Here is a 10915-nt window from a genome sequence, read left to right as displayed (position 1 = left end):
CGGAGGGGCCAGCCCAGTTCCCTGGGCCCTCACTTCCCTCTCTTGAGGGCTTCATTCCGTAGCCTGCACCTGGCTCCCTGCCTGCTTTCAGAGCCAGCCAGACCTCCTCACCCACTTTCCTCAGTGCAAAATTCACAACCAAAGAAACCTCTGGAGATAACCACAGTCCTCAAAGGCCATTGGTGTTTGCTTGTTTTTGAATTTCACCAATAAATGCTGGATGGGACCTTAGTGTGGGGAGAAAATTTGATGGAATTGATGGAAAAGCCCAAATCCTGGGCCCATTGTTCTCCTGGGAAAGCATGTCTGATTTTCTTTTGGTTATATTCTCATGTTACCTTCATCATCATCATCATTATCATCAACCTCATAGAGCCCATCATTCACATTTTGATAGCTCCCTAAGGTTTATGAAGCACTTGTCTTGGCAACCACTGGGTGAGTACCAATATTTTTATCCCCATTTTATAGATGGGGAAATGGAGGTTCAGAAATAAAGAAGTAGCCTGTTCAGAGTTAGGTAGGCAGTGAGTTGCAGAGACGGGACTTGAACTTGGGACTTTGGGCTCCAAGACCAGAGCTTGCTCTTCTGGCTTGCAATCTCCTGTGGTGCAGCAGACAGGAATCCTTGGTATTTGGGGTCTTTTTTTTTTTTTTTGACAAAGATTCCAGCCCCTTTCTCAGCCACTGCAGTTTTGTTGTTTGAGACTCCATAGGATGGACTCCGATGTCTTATAAATAAAGATTTGTATCCTCTTGAGGCCATGTCAGCTGTCTACTTTGCTATTAATACTGGTGGGCCAAGTTCTCTCTGTGACCAGGTACCATAGAAAGAAGGAATCTCCTTCTGGGGTAATTATTTCCCCCAGTGTGTGTCTTCCTGCTTTTCTTGCTCACTGAGGAGGAGGGACAAAGCAGAATTTGTGCGGTCCCAACTACAACTTCGGAAAGGTTCGCTGATGCTTGACCACCCCTCTCAGCATGTTGGGGATCCTTGTTGCCTGTGTCATGGAATGAGAACTGGGGTGGGGGAGCCTCTGCCTGGCTAGGGGGCACTACTCATGCAGCTGCAGCCACCATAGCAATCCTTGCCAACTTTTGGAAAATGCAGTCAAATAAAATTCTTATCCAAGGGTGAAATCTCTGGCGGCAATATTATTTTCAGACTTTTGTTTTGGGAGGTTCATCTAGTGTCGGTTATGCTCTGTTGTTAAAATTCCTCTCCCCATTTTCGTACTGATCCTTTCTCTTCCCCACTCTACCCCCCTTTCTTCCTTGCCACCGGACCCAGAGAGGGGTGCCCCACGTAGCGCCACATGTCGATCGATGGGTGTCTAGTGGGGCATGACTCCCTCCCTCCCAGTCCCAGAGCTGCCTTGGTTCTGGCTACAGAGGCCTGGTGGGGTGGGGGGTGTGAGTTCAGATTGGGGTGGCTGAAGAGGGGGAGGAGGCGGGGGACTGGCCCTGTCCCAGGAGGTTGAGGTTGGAGAAACTGGGCAGGCCCCAAACCAAGCATGAAGTCATTTGTCCTTCCATATGGACCGAAGGGATATACTGTGCAAGAGAGAAACAACCCCCCTTTTATGATCTGCCTCTTTCCTCCCTGATCTGCAGAGAACACGCAACTTATTGGTTACATGTTTTTCGAGAATGTTTGACATTCATGGACATTCTTCCAAGACCAATGCTTCTGGGATCGTCCTCTGAAGCATGCATCCGCGCACGAGTCCCCGTGCCAGCAGGCTGGGCCCTCCCAGGCAGTGGGCCCAGTGCCCCAGTGGGGCCATGGGCAAGGGCCCAAAAAAGAGGAGAGGTGCCGGAGAGGGAGCGTAGCCTCCAGGTCCTGACCTCGGGCTCCTTGGAAACATTTGGGGTGCTAGCTGGAGAGTCCCCAAAGTCCCCTCCCCTCGAGCCACCCTTCTGGGAGGGAGCTGAGGAAGGCTGAGGGGGACGGACCCCTGGTAAAGGGCGCTGGTAGCTTCGGCGCTGGGGCCTCCTTGCCAGGTCTGAGTCCCCCGGCTCAGCTCGCACCTCTGAACATCTTGTTCCCGAACAGCTGGCAGAGGTGTGGGGGCGGGGTCTTCCTATCTAGGGGCAGATCCATTACCCAGGGATTGTGCAGAACAGTCCTGCCTGGTTGGTGGAATGCCTTTCCCCCCTGGAAGAGAAGGGAAAATTATTTTTTGTACTGTAAACTTTAAAAGCTAAAAAGCTGTTTTCAATTTACCAGAAACTGGCTTAGAACTTAACTTTGCAAACGTTTGTGTCCTTAAAAAAAAAAACAAAAAAAACCCAAACCCACCCCAAACCACCAGCAATTGTTTTTCAAAGCTTTTCTCTCCATGTTGGTACACTGGGAGGATTTGGAGACTGCTAGCCTCCTGACTGCCCCTGATGGACGATGCCGGGCCGTGGAATGGATGGCGCGTTCTGAGTGGGGACGGAGACTGCAAGATCATTTCCAGTTCCAGATGTCCTGTTCCTGTGCAGCTCTGGGCTCAGCAAGAGCAGAAGCTTCCCCCTGCACCTGGGCTCTGGCTGTGGGAAAATGCAGGGTGTCCCTGGGCCAGCTTGTTGCAGAGCGAGCTCCCCTCCCACTCCCTTCCACCATCACCCCTCAAGCTGGCGTCAAATGTGGCCCTGCCTCTGCAGCGGGCTGGAAGCTGGGGCTACGGAAGCAAGCCCCCGTGCTGGGCGAGGGAGGCCACGTGAACCAATCTGGCCGGAGAGCCAGGGGCACAGGCTAACCAGTCAGGGTCTTTGGTGCAGGGATGAGAAGGGTGGCACTCCCACGGGGAGGGCTGGGCTGGGCCCTGGGGACAGCTCCCCATCAGCCGCTTGCCTAGAGACCCATCAGTGAGGACTAAGCGTGGATCACGGGGCAAGAACAAACAGACTCTGGCCTTGAGAAGCTGACAGTCTATGGGGGGCTTATCCTTTCCCATTACCCACCATGCTGGAGAGCCTGCCTGCCAGCATGTCACTATTAAAATAACAATCCAGGGCCCTAGAGGCGGCCACTCACTGAGTCAGAAGAAGAGAGTTTGAGTCCTAGGTCTTGATGTTTCTAAGCTCCACAGGCCTACACAAATTTGTGCAAACTTTTTATCTACCTTAAACTTCCTCATCTGTTCAATGGGCATACTAAACGTTGTTGGGGTGCGAATCCTAGTTCCACCCAAGCAGGTGGCTATGGGCCAGGAGTCAGGAAGACCTGACTTCAAATTCAGCCTCAGACACTTCTCTAGTTGCATGACCCTAAGTCACTTAACCTGTTTGCCTCAGTTTCCTCCATTGGAAAATGGGAGTAATGATAGCATCTACCTCTAGAGGCATGTCGGGAAGATCAAATGAGATAATTGTAAAGTGCTTAGTACAGGGCCTGGCACATAGTAGATGTATTTTTTTTTTTTAAATTTTAAACCCTTAACTTCTGTGTATTGACTTATAGGTGGAAGAGTGGTAAGGGTAGGCAATGGGGGTCAAGTGACTTGCCCAGGGTCACACAGCTGGGAAGTGTCTGAGGCCAGATTTGAACCTAGGACCTCCCATCTCTAGGCCTGGCTCTCAATCCACTGAGCTACCCAGCTGCCCCAGTAGATGTTTAATAAATGCTTGTTCTCTTTCCTTCCCTCCTCCCACCCCAATGATATATACCTAGTGAGGGGCAAAGCTAAAACTCAAACTGGTTAGAGAAAGCTAAGTAGGTACCTCATTAGATAGAGAGCCACGTCCGGAGACGGGAGGTCCTGGTTTTAATCTGGCCTCAGACACTTCCCAGCTGGGTGACCCTGGGCAAGTCACTTAATCCCCATTGGCTAGCACTTACCACTCTTCTACCTTGGAACCACTACTATAGATGGAACCAATATCAATTCTAAGATAGAAAGAAGGTAAGAGTTTTTTTTAAAGAGTCTCAAAGCTGTTATTGCTTGGTGTCTCCTTCATCCTCTAGGCCATCACTTTTTTCTGAGGTTGGGATAGATTACTATACACTTGGTCCCCAAGTCTTTAGTGAAATTGTCTCTTCTCTGATGTTCCCACTATCTTCGAGGAGCCCAAATTGAGAGAGGGAGGAGAAAATGGAACCTCAGGGCTGGAGAAGGAGCTCAGGCATTTTGCCTCCTCAGCCCTTGCTCAGTTCTGGTGACAGCACCAGTGGCCTGGGCAGCCCAGTGGTCAGGCTTGGGTGCTGGGCTTCTTTCCTCCTCTCCCCCCTCTCCTTCCCTCCCACTGTCGAGGAAAAAATCAGGTCCAGTGTCTGCTGCTGACAGCTCACTCTGAGTCATGGCAGCATTGCTGAGCAGAAATTGTGTTCCAGGCCTGGGAAGTACCTGGGCTGGCAAAGGGAAGCCCACTAGAACAGATGGAACAGCCATTCTGTGGACCCACGGATCGCCCACATTGCCCACCCGCCATTTGCTGCCACCAGGGAGCTGTCAGCTTTGGCACAGGTGCGTTGGGTGCCTGGGAATGTCTGTAAAACAAGCTGAAAGTGAAGAAAAGGAAGGCCTTGCCTGTCCTTGTCCAGGGGGTAGAGGGTGGGAATTAGGGGGCTTCTTCCTTCTAGTTTTAGAGAGAATAACTTTGTGACCTTTGGTGAGTCACTTTCCTTAAATCTATAATCTTCAAGGACACTTCCATCTGTAAAATCCCATTAATCACAGATTATTAAGAGTTCAAAAGTAGTCCAACACAGAATGTCAAAGATGAGAAAGGTCTTAGAAAAGAGAATGTCAGAGCTTGGGGGGGGGGGAACCATTAGAACGGAGAATGTCAGAGCTGGGAGGGAGCTTAGAACAGAGAATGTCAGAGCTGGGAGGGACCTTAGAACAGAGAATGTCAGAGCTGGGAGGGTCCTTAGAACAAAGAATGTCACAGCTGGGAGATACCTTAGAACAGAGAATGTCAGAGCTTGGGGGGGACCATTAGAACAGAGAATGTCAGAGCTGGGAGAGCCCCTAGAACAGAGAATGTCAGAGCTGGGAGAGACTTTAGAACAAAGAATGTCACAGCTGGGAGATACCTTAGAACAGAGAATGTCAGAGCTGGGAGGGCCCTTAGAACAGAGAATGTCAGAGCTGGGAGGGCCCTTAGAACAGAGAATGTCAGAGCTGGGAGGGACCTTAGAACAGAGAATGTCAGAGCTGGGAGGGACCTTAGAACAGAGAATGTCAGAGCTGGGAGAGTCCTTAGAACAGAGAATGTCAGAGCTGGGAGAGACCTTAGAACAGAGAATGTCAGAGCTGGGAGAGACCTTAGAACAGAGAATGTCAGAGCTGGGAGAGTCCTTAGAACAGAGAATGTCAGAGTTGGGAGAGACCTTAGAACAGAGTATGCAAGAGCTGGGAGGACCATGAGGACAGAGAATGTCGGGGTAGGAGAGCTCTTAGAACACATCTGGCAAGTTTTTATGATGAGTGCTCACTTAGAGGACAGAGATAGGTCTATGTCTTCATTGATGCAGGGAGCTCTGAGGTGAGGAAGCTCCCTTAACCCATCAACTAAAGTCTGTATCTTTTAAACATCTCCCTGAATATTCTCAATCCAGCACCTGCTAGCATTGTTAGGTCAATGGCCAGAACCTGGCCACTGTTCTCTTGCCTTCCCCTGCAGACACACTCCATCCTCCTTTCTGAACCTTGGCTTGGGTCTTTAGGGGTGGTAGTACTAGTCAGGCCAGACTCACCTCTGGGCCTCAGGGTTGGTTCCCTTCCTTGTGCCAGTTTGTGTTACTTGGGACTAGGAGGAGAGGGAGGGGTCTGGCATGTTGAGTATATACATATGTGTGCAAGTGTAGATACCACCAGACAAGTATTTTTGTGCAAATACATCTATCTTGTTACATCTGTGATTACAGTAGGGATTAGGCCTGTGACTCTTTTGTCAGAGAGAACTTCTAGTGAAGCTTATCAGCATCTTCTCTGCAACTCACAGGCCTAGAGAGCTGTCCAGAGCATTGTCGGGCTGAGTAAGTTGTCCATTATCACCCAGGGACTCTGTGTCAGAGGTGGGACTTGTCCCCAGGTCTTCTAAATTTCAGCTAGCTCTCTCACTATCATACTACCCTGCCTCTCTTTAATGTATATAAAATAAATATGGGCAGCTAGGTGGGGCAATGGATGGAGTGCCAGGCTTGGAGTCAGGAAGACTCATCTGCATGAGTTCAAATCTGGCCTCAGACAAGTACCAGCTGTGTTACCCTGAGCAAGTCATTTAACCCTGTTGGCCTCAGTTTCTTTGTCTATAAAATGGGTTAGAGAAGGAAATGGTAAACCACTCCAGTATCTTTGCCAAGAATACCCTAAATGGGATCATGAAGAATCAGGCACAATTGAAAAACTACTGAACAACTGTGCAGAGGATTATGGGGCAAAAGAGACAGGGTGAGCGGTGGTAGCCACTGGGAGCATGAGCAAAAGCCTCATGTATGGTAGGAAGGAGGTGGTATTTCAGCTGAGGTATGGAGGAGGCTAGGGATTCTGGGGCAGGGATGAGGAGGGAAATCATTTCAGGCATGGAGGACAGACAGCCTGTGCAAAAGAATGGAGAGAAGATAGCATGTGGAGGGAGGCTAGTTTGGCCCCACTGAGGGATGCATGAAAGGGAGAAATGTGTTACAAGGCTGAAGCCAGGCTGTCAAAGCCTCCAGAGCACGTGGAGTCCAAAGCTCTTGGTTTACAGATGAAGACACTGAGGCCAAGAGAGGGGGGAGTAACATCCTTGCCCAAGGTCACAGAGCTCTACAAGTCAGAGGCAGGATTGAAATCAAGATTTCCCCAGTCCAAGTCTAGAGTTTACCCCCATGTTTCGCCTCAGTTCTAGGGGTTTCTGGGTCTCTAACCTCACTGGACTTTGCCCCGAGGAGTATCCCAGAGCCAGATCCTCTTTGTGCTGGGGGTCCCGTTCTGGGCCCAGGCTGAAGGAGCAGCCTCCAAGGTCAGGCTCAAGGAACTGGCTGGACATTCACCCTTCTCAGGCTCTCTGCCCCCAGGGAGCTCCATTCAAGGACTATTTAGAATTAAAGGCTCAACATATTTTGAAGTTGGAAGAGCCTTTAGAGTCTAGTCCAAGCGTTCTTTGCAGATGGGGGGAACAGATCCAGAGAAGGATGACTTGACCCTGAACACCCACCCTGGTCTCTCTGGGGCCACTCTCTTTCATTCCTTTTAACAAAGTCCCCATCACCCCTTTTGGCCCCTCTTTCAGATCCTCAGCAAAAGGAGGAGGAAGTGATGGAGCCTTCCCAGGTCTGGCCTTGAAAGGAAGGAAATGGATCTTTTTCCTGGCCTCATTACTTGTGGGGCTGAGATGGTTTTAATTAGGTCTCCCTGGGCCGCTGTCTGGAAAGGAGCCTCCATCCAGCAGGGGATTCAAAGTCTAGTTCATGAACCTCTCACGTGTATGGATTTTAGCTCCAGGGCTTCAGTTCCTGGGTGACCCGAGGTGGAGCTCATCTATCCTGGACAGAAGATGTTTTGGTACATCTTGTTTCTATGCCTGTTCCTGGGCCAGAGTAAGGTGGAGATGGCCAAGAAGTGAGGATGCCTGAGATAGGTGGGGAACGGAGGGGGTGGGTGAGGAGAGAAGATTTCCACTCCTACCTATGCAGGCTGAGCTGGGTCCTCTCTGGATACTTCTTCCTCCACCTTCTGGCAGCTGTGGGTTCAAGTCAACGAACATTTTTTTTAAGCTGTAAAGAGAGCCCTGTGCTTGGTGCTGGGTGAGATACAAAGATATGAAGATGAATAAATCAGGATTCCTACTCCCAAGGAAATTACAGTTTACTAATAATCCCACTTTGGGGGCAGGTAGGTGGCACAGTGGATAAAGTCTGGCAGTCTTGGAGTTGAGAGGACCTGGGTTCAAATCTGACCCAAGACTCTTCCTAGCTGGGTGAACCCGGGCAAGACACAACTCCAATTGCCTTGCCCTTACTGCTCTTCTGACTTAGGATTGCTACTAAGACAGAGGATAAGAGTTTTAAAAAATAAAAAAAAATAAGTCCCCCTGTGCATCTGCTGAATTTCTGCTTATCCTTTAAATTCATCTGTAAAGGCTTCAACTCAATGATTCAATGAGCATTTATTAGGCACCTCCTATGTGATGCAAAGTCGGCCAATCAGTCAAGAAGCATTTATTAAACACATATGTTCCAGGCCCTTTTCAAATATTATCTGATTTGATCCTCTCAAGAAGCCTATCAAAGCAGATGCTGTGATCGTTCCCATTTTACAGTTGAGGAAACTGCAGCAAATAGACAATAAGTGATTTGCTCAGGGTCCTGAAGCTAGTAAGAATCTGAGGTGACAATCTTCCTAACTCTAGGTCCAGTGCTCTCTCTGCTATACAACCTGGCCACCATCTTGTCCAGCTATCTCATTTTATCATTGAGATCCAAAAGTGATTTGGATAAGGTCACACATGTAGTATCAGTGGTCATAATTGAACCCAAGATCGCTGACTCTCCTGTACCTCACTGCCTCCTTACTATATTGCAGGGGGAACACTGTGGTCACATTTTTTCCCAGTTGGTAATGACCATTCCCACTGGAGCTCTCCTAGCACTCTGATTATACTTCTCATGGATGGTCTTGTTTTTGTGAATGTGCCCTTTCTTCCTGATGAATCTCAGTATAGCACCTCAGCAGATAGTTCATAAATGTGTTGAACTGAAATATTATTAAGGGGACAGCCAGATGGCACAGTGGATAAAAGCACCAGACTTAGAGTCAGGAAGACCTGGGTTCAAATCTGATCTCAGACACTTTCCAGCTGTGTGACCCTGGGTAAGTCACTTAGTCTCTTTTGATGGTCCTTGCCCTTATGTCTTAGAGTTGTTACTAAGACTCTTAGAAGTAAGAGTTATCTATCTATCTCACGATTAGTAATTATTGATGACATATATACATAACTTTGGCTTCTCCTTCCCCAAATGGGATGTGAGGGGGAGGGAATAAGCACTTATTAAAAGCCTACTATGTGCCAGGCACAGTATTAAGCCCTTTAAAGATACTATCCTTTTTATGGAAAGAAAAGGTGAGAGAGCAGCCTATCTCTGACCTTGAAAGAGAAGCAACATTTCCCTTTCCTGGACTTTTTACTTCTGGGACTTCACTGGTTTTAATTAGGTCTCCTTGGGTTTCTGACTGGCAAGGGTGATTTTTGATCCTTGCAACAGCCCCGAGAGGGAAGTCGCCAGAAAGGACTGTTATTTCTGTTTTGCTGCTGATGGAATTCGGAGAGTATCCTAACTTGCTCAGAGCCACACAGCCACCACCCCTTCCCGGGGTGCTTTGAACTTCATGTGTTGAGAAATCTTTTTACTAGACTAGGTCATTTTACAGATGAGGAAACGAAAGCACAAAGAAGTGAATTTCAGCAAGGCTGATATTGGCACAGGGTTTCTTGAGCTCTTTTTTTGCCTTCAAAGTCAGTCTATAAAAGAAATGCAACACCAGAGGACAGAAGTTGTGCCTTATTCAACAGTTTACTGTTCTCTGAGGAACAGGAGCTACATAGAAAAGGCAGTGGTTTAGTTAAGTTCTGGTTGAAAGATTGAGTTAGTTCATCACTTGATTTTTTTGTTTTTTATTATTTATTTTTTTAACACTTAAACATTATTTTTTAACACTTAAACACCTCCCCTCCTTCCCCCCCCCCCCAACAAAAAACCTTTACCTTCAGTCTTCCAAGGCAGAAGAGCAGTTAAGGGCTGAGCAGTAGGGGTTAAATGACTTGTCCATGGTCATATAGTTAGGAAGTATCTGAGGCCCTATTTGAAAACACTTCTAAAAATTATTTCTCAGCTTTATATCCTATCAGACACTAGAGCTGGAAGGGACCTTAGGCTATAGAATGTCAGAGCTGGGACGGACTTTAGGACAATTTCAAAACTATAGGAAGAAACCTTTAGGCATAGAACGATAGAGCTGGTAGGAACCCTAGACTATCAGAGCTTGGAGGAGGTCTTAGAATACAAACCTATATGATAACCTAGAAAGTCAGTGCTGGGAAGGAATGCAGAGAGCATTCAGTTTGAGCTCTGGTGGAGAAAAGTTTTAGAGGAAGAGTGGGGATGTAGGGAGCATAGAATGCAGATTCAGTAGGTAATGGGGAGCCACTGGAGGTTTAGGAGCAAAAGAGTGACTCCAAGATCGCTCAAGAGAGTGGGGAGCAATGAGGGAGATAGGCAGGGACACCTGTTATGAGGCAGGCTGGAGGGAAGAGATGAGGGTGTGAATTAGGGAGATGGTGGGGTGTGTGTGGGGTGGCAGGAAAGAACGAACAGATTTGAGAGAGCAGCAGCACTATGACAGGGGTGTGTGGGAGGGGTGGGAACGAGCGCTCAGGTGGCCCGAAGAAGAGAATGACAGGAAGGTGCGGGCCTGAATTCCCCACGCGACCCCGCCCCAGCCTGGGGCTCCAGTGCCCCGGAGTACGCACTCGCGAACTCAGCCCAAGCTGCTGCCCCCAGCCGACAGCCCAGCAAGTCGCTGCCTCCGAGCCGGAGCCCGAGCCCGAGCCCGTTGCGCCTGCGCCTTCGCGCCTAGTGCCCTCTTCCCTACCTCCCCTTCCCTCGCAGCCTTTTCCCAGGCGCGCAGGCGTCTTGCCTCCAGCTCTGCGCGCGGCCTGGTGCGCCTGCGTTGGGGTTCCCGCCGGCGGCGCCTGCGCGCTGTGGCCGCCAGCGGCCCGGCCCGGCGCCTGCGCGGTGGCCCTCGCAGGAGGAGGAGGAGGAGGAGGTGGAGGAGGAGGAGGAAGGGGAGGAGGAGGAGGAGGAGGAGGAGGAGACGGGAGGGGAGGAGAAGATGGCGACTTCGAACAATCCGCGGAAATTCAGCGAGAAGATCGCTCTGCACAACCAGAAGCAGGCAGAGGAGACGGCGGCCTTCGAGGAGGTGATGAAGGACCTGAG

This window comes from Gracilinanus agilis, chromosome 1 (assembly GCF_016433145.1).
Source record: "Gracilinanus agilis isolate LMUSP501 chromosome 1, AgileGrace, whole genome shotgun sequence".
Classification (NCBI taxonomy): domain Eukaryota; kingdom Metazoa; phylum Chordata; class Mammalia; order Didelphimorphia; family Didelphidae; genus Gracilinanus; species Gracilinanus agilis.
Note: the sequence above shows the minus strand (reverse complement) of the source record.